Genomic DNA, 6539 nt, shown 5'->3' on the forward strand with positions numbered 1-6539 from the left:
ATCACACAACAAACACAAATGTCCATAACAGCAGTGCCTATTTTTAACTTGTTTTTAAAAGTTGAAGTCGCTATGTCTTGTTCACCAACAGAACTGAAATGGTTTCCTGCTTCTGTCTACATATAATAAATCTCTTCCAGTTGCAGCAGAAAATTTAAAGAATAAGAACCCAGGAGCAGACAAATAGCCAAAATGCATACAACAATGATAATCACAGCAACAAAACTATTCTGTAAAATTCCAAAAGTACATGCTGGTTACCTGTGGCTCACTGTCAATAAGGAAGGTTATTTAATAGGCACTAAAATTTAAGTCCGTGCAAATAAGCAGAAATGGAAAAAAAAAAAAAAAAAAAAAAACAGGAAAAAACTCAACTCTTTTCTTGTACTCCTGTAGCATGAAAAAGCTGGAGTATTTGTAGGCTTCAGAGTATTCCAGTGCAGCTTTGAAGAAAGCAAAAATGTTCAGGATGCTCATCTTAAGGCAGCTGCAGCATGACTAAACTGCAGTTTATTGATTTCTCAGAGAGGCACATATATTGATATTAGCTATGCTCTAACATCTGAGAGAATTTCCATACATACATTATTCTGCTTCATCGTCCTTGTTTTCCACATTGGCACCCCAGTCTCTGGCTCGTCCTTGTTTTCCACATTGGCACCCCAGTCTCTGGCACAAGAACAACAAGAAAATGTACTTGCCATACTTCCAATATGGGAAAGATCAGTGTCCTGGGAAGACAAAAGCTGAACACAGACACAGAAGAATTTCTGTATATTTCTGTAAAAACTTGTTCTGAAGCTGTAAAATTATTCAAGGAAATTCAGCCATGGTGGAGTCAACTCTGTAGTAACAACAGGCCATTTCTTTTCTCGTGGTGACATTAACACAGGCACCTTGAGCTGATTTAACATTATCATGCCAGAAAAGGGGCAGATACTCCCTGAATCATGTTTTGTCACATGTGAAGCTTGTCTGACTTGTCCACATACCAAATCAACAAATCAAAATCCAGCAGTAAACTGAAGTTGATAGCAATAAATACTCTTCTGTACCATAGTGATGAAATATTAAGAAGCCATTCATAAGCAGTCCAGTGAGTACAACAATTGGAAGAGAACTGAGTTGTGAAGCCAAGAGCAGTACTAACAGCAAAAGCTCTTAATTCAATATGAAAAGCTTTTAAATAAGCACAGCACCTTCCCTTAGATTTACATCCCTGCAACTTGCAACACTGGGGTTCCTGTTACAACTGGTTCCAGTTGTGAGTTTCCTCCCCTCTTTCCATGTGTGGCACAGATCCTTATAGGTATTTATACTAGCTCACAGTACCTTCATCTTCCTTCTTTCACAGTGCACTACCCAAAATGTTGTACTATTTGAAAAATCAAATTCCCTTCTGCAAATAGATGGGTATTTACTTCTAGGACCTCTGTAGAACTTATTGTTCCAGCATTTCATTAGGAAGCTCCGGAAGACGGGAGCACAATTATTTCTGACACAGTAACAAGTATCACCATTCATGACAGAAGGGACTCAACAAAAGAGTGCACCTGGACAGTTACTATGGAAAATCATTAGCCTTTCCTTTAGGTTGTAAAAATTCATTCCCTTGGAGACCTTTTAGAACTGGGAGAAGCAGAAGGAGGATACAAAAGGATCCCAGAAGAGGAAAGGAGGACAAAATTAGTGAGCCATTACAGCAGAAAAGCAGCTCTGCTCTGATGCTTTTTTTAGATGGTCACCAGAGTCACAGAAGAAGGAATCTTATCACAGCAAATATTCCACAGATCTCCAAGCTCATAGCATAGGGTCAAGGTACAAACCCAACACAGCAGGTAATAAAGGTGACTACTACTACTTGAATTCAAATCAAGGAGGTAAGAGAAATAAGGATAGACTTTTTTAGTAGGGCCTATTTTGATAGGACAGAAGGAAATTATTTTAAACTAAACAAGGGTAGATTCAGACTAGATATAAGGAAAAATTTCTTTATAATGAGGACAGTAAAACACTGGAACAGGTTGCTTAGGAAGGTTGTGGATGTCCCATGCCTGAATAGATTAAAGTCAGGTTAGAAAGTGCTCTGTGCAACCTGGTCTACTTGAAGATGTCACTGCCCATGGCAAGGGGGTTGGATGAGGCGGATTTCAAAGGTCTCCTCCAGTCCAAACTATCCTGGGAACCTAGGATTACTTAGTGCTTTAAGTTGACACAGAAGCATCATTCTGACTTCTTTATACAGAGACCTGTAGGGAGAAAAATATTGTGCAAGCTCACATTTTCCTTCCAGTACATAGCCATATGTGACTTGCAGAGTGGGATGTTTCAGAAGCACTGAAGTGACTTGTGAAAATCAAAAGCAGCATGGTTTCTAGGCACCTTTAAAGTTTTATCTATGTACTTCCTAATGAAAATACAATGAGAAGAGTATATAGTATGGGAAAGGAAAACATGAGTTATAAATCTACTTATTAGTTGCACTCCCTATGTGAATAAAAACTGTGAAACTGATATTTTGAATTGTTTGAAAATATGAAGCTAGAATAAAGTGTAAGAAAAGGTTTCTAGGTGAAAAGTCTTCTAGGTTTCATTTCATGTTATTCTATTGACATTATACAACAATATATGCAATTTATGTCACTCAAGAAGTATATAACAATAACTTCTATCCAAACCACTTAAAATTTAATTAGTGATTCTTCCTATAGCCTAATAGAGACTTGAAACTTGTTAATATGGGTTTTTTGTTTTGTTTGGTTTGGTTTGGTTGTTTTGGGTTTTTTGTTTGTTTGTTTGTTTTGGGGTGGGTTTTTTGTTTGTTTGTTTTTTTTTTTTTTTTGAGGAAATTATTTGATCCTACAGAACGCCTGGGAAAGAGGCAAGTGTTTTTATTTTACTATCTGTTCCTCAATTTTTTAACAGAGAAATAAGTAGAGAAACACAGACTTCCACATTTACAAAGCATCCTGCATATTAGTTTACAAACAACTCTCTATTAAAATTACAGAGTCATGGGAAAACATTAGAAGGGACCCCAGAAGGTCAATTCAGACCAACTGCTGCTCAAAAAAGAGTTAGGATCCAAGTCAAATCAGGTGGCGTAGGGCTTTGTTCAGGTGTTTGGAGAAGGTCCAAGATTTTTTATGCCACATCTTTGGGCAGCCTGTTTGAGTGCTCCCATGCTGAAGGCTCTGTAATAATGAAATTTCTAGCTGTTTAAAGTAGGCTTGACCCATTTTCTCAGCTTTATAGAGCAGTCAGTAGCAGGTGACCCCCATCATATCTGCTTGCTGTCCTCCTCTTGAGCTTTGACATAATTCCACAGCAGAAGTCCTTGCATTTAAGCATCTTCTTTTCATCCACTCTCTCACAGTTAAAACTGTAACAAAGACTGGCAGCTGCAAGCAAACACATCTTTATTTGACAAGTTATAAAGGCTGGCCTCTGACACCACAGTAGTGTTACCACCACACTAAACTGGCTCTTCCTCCAATGGGTTGTAAGTGACATAGCCACTTCTACCTTCTTTGTTTTCTGCCCTAAACAAAAGAATTTGGAATCTCCTAACTCAATCATCCGTCAAAATAGCTTTGTGACTCAGAGTAATTAAAGGCTACTGCAAAAACCATCACTGAGACACTTGTCTCCATCCTTTTCTAAATCCCAAGTCTGAGTAAACTCAGAGCATACATTTGGTAGGTATATGAAGAACCCTCCCCACAAATATTTCCAAGTGTTATGTGCAGTAAATTATTGTGACAACATTTTCACATGCTGAAGGGCTAGCAAAGAATAGAGTTATTCTGTGGGTATGTAAAAGGAAAGTAACACAGAAATTGAACATACTGTATCTGTGTTTGAACAACACCTTAACATACAAGTAGATTCCTTAACACCTTCAAGTAAAGGTTCTACCATTGTCTGCAACTGATCTAAAGAAAACTGTGTCATGATAAAGAAGTGGATAATCCTAACAAAAACATTGCCTAAAATCTGCATCACAAAACCCAGTTTGTTTCTTCAAGCAGATGTATTGAAACACAAAAATTTTCATACATTCCTTGAATCTCAGAGATAAGAAAAATTATTTATAGTACTTTCATTAGTAGAAGATTTTTCACAGAAACAGGAGAAACATTAACCCCTTCTAATTTTGGTTTAGTGAAATGGCTTTGCCTACAAAGTGACCTATATGATTCTGTATAGAACAAATATAACATTTATCACAATTGACATTTACTCTTGAATAATTTTTTTCTATGACCTTTGGCTGCTGCTATTGTATATTTAAAGTCCATAATGTGCTGCCCAAGCTGCAGGCACACTGAAAAAATATATATAAGACATGTCAAAGCAGTAATTCAGAACGTCTAAGTGGTGTGGGCAGGTCAGTTAGAGTACTAAACAATACTAAACTTTCAACAATATTCTCGATTTCCTCACTGCTACTTCCCATCTTGTTTCACTTGAAAAAGTGTGGTCATAAACTACTAGGATTGATTAAATCCCTCTGGAATATTAATCAAAAGTTAAGGTGTTTTTGTTCAGTGCCTAGTCCCATGGTGCTTCACTAACCTAATTTCCAAGTGCTTCAAAAACCAATTAACTGATCCAGCGGCTCTCCCAAAGATGTCTTGTACCCAAAGATGCCTTGGCCAAATTAATCTTTCTAAGAACACCAGAAGACATAGTCATTTTTCAGTTTACTTAATGCTGCCTTGGTTTCATCATCCACCAGTGAATAGCAGAGAAGTAACAAATACAGGCAAAATGCACAGGTACAGGACGGGGAAGGAAAGTAAACTGTAAGGCAGAAGTAAAATTTTCCACCATGTGCATTTCCAAATTTATGTTCCCTATATATTATAGGGGAAAGCTGGAGATTCCAGAATAGTTTATAGAACTGTTAATAAGCTGATGGCAACTTGTCACGCATCTGAGTTTGACTTGACAATGTGACAGAGTATCCTGCTCAGAGTATCATAAACAGGGCTTCTGCACAGCAGGGTTAGACTGCACAAGATAGGATAAAGCAGGACACAGGACCAATATCACAAATATAGGCTTTTTTTTTTTTTTTTAAACCTTCTGGCTGATGATTTGCAGGGGTTTTTTGTCTATCTAGAAAATTTCTTACATAAAAGAATTGTATTATCGGTGTATTGCTTTTCTAAGGCACTCCTGCTTTCCACGGTAGCCCTCTAGTGTTCTTGTATCAAGATTTCCTGGCACGATACGTTCAAAGTCCAATGTCTGGAATTTGTCCTAGGTTCAGGTTTTGTCTGCATCAGCAAGCAGCATGGCTCAATAAGAGCAGACCTGTAGAGTGCATTGTCCTTGCACTGCTGCTGAGTGCAGTCTGCCTGTACTGCATGTGGACATGGGTATAACACATCTTCAGACTTTTTGTGTCTGTCATCAGCTGTCTCCTTAGCAGGCATCCGAGCAAGGGTTCTGAGGATGAAAATCCATGCAGGGCTGGTAAGGTCACCTCTGCAGGCAAAGTTCCACTCTGTTCATGGCCTTAAAGATACACTCTCATTCCAAATATGATGACTGACCTGAGTGGAGAGGTTTTTCCAAAATCATACAGTGATAATTTTCAGAGGTGGAAAAAAAGGCACCAGCAAAGTCAAAAGTGGACAAAGTTTCAGCCTTCTCCTCAAACTGGCAGCTGTGCCTCTCTTTCAGGCTGTGCCTCCCTGAAATGGAAGGAATCACAAAGCATATACATACATGGTATTCAACCCCCCTTCACAGGGGCACGCATCTCTCTGAAGAGTCATTATAGCCTGGCAGAGTGTGTTAGGTATTAGAGGAAAATGTTGCTTAAAATTCATCTTTAAAAATATTGGCTTTTACATTTCTTCCCCTCAGCTTTGCCCTGCTGGGGTTGCCAGCTCTGGTGGAGGATGCGTGGCATGGCACAGTATGAGAAATTCATATGGCAAACCATGAGTGGAAGTCATTGCTCTGTGTTCTCACTGCCCTTTGTAGTAAATCAAAATAACTGTGTGCCCAGGTGGCCAAAAAGGCCAATGGTATCCAGGCCTGTATCAGTAATAGCATGGCCAGCAGGAGAGGGAAGTGATCATCTTCCTGAACTCAATACTGGTAAGATCAAACCCTGAATCCTGTGTCTAGTTCTGGGCCGCTCAATTCATGCAGGACATTCCAGTGTCCAGAGAAGGGCAATGAGGTTGGTGAAGGCTCTGGAGTCTATGTCCTGTGAGGAGCAGCTGAGGGAGCTGGGGAAAAGGAGGCTCAGGGGGACCTTATCACTCTCTACAACTGCCTGAAAGGAGGCTGTAGCCAGGTGGGGATCAGCCTCTTCTCCCAGCTACCAAGAACAGAACAAGAGGAGATAGCCTCAGGCTGTGCCAGGGGAGGCTCGGTCTGGACATTAAGAAAAGTTTCTTTACAGAAAGGGTGATTAGACATTGGAATGGGCCCAAGCAGGTGGTGTAGTCGCCATCCTTGGAGATATTAAAGGAAGGACTGGCTGTAACACTTGCTGCCTTGTTGATGCGCTGATC

Source organism: Lonchura striata, chromosome 1 (assembly GCF_050655825.1).
Source record: "Lonchura striata isolate lonStrDom1 chromosome 1, ASM5065582v1, whole genome shotgun sequence".
Taxonomy (NCBI): domain Eukaryota; kingdom Metazoa; phylum Chordata; class Aves; order Passeriformes; family Estrildidae; genus Lonchura; species Lonchura striata.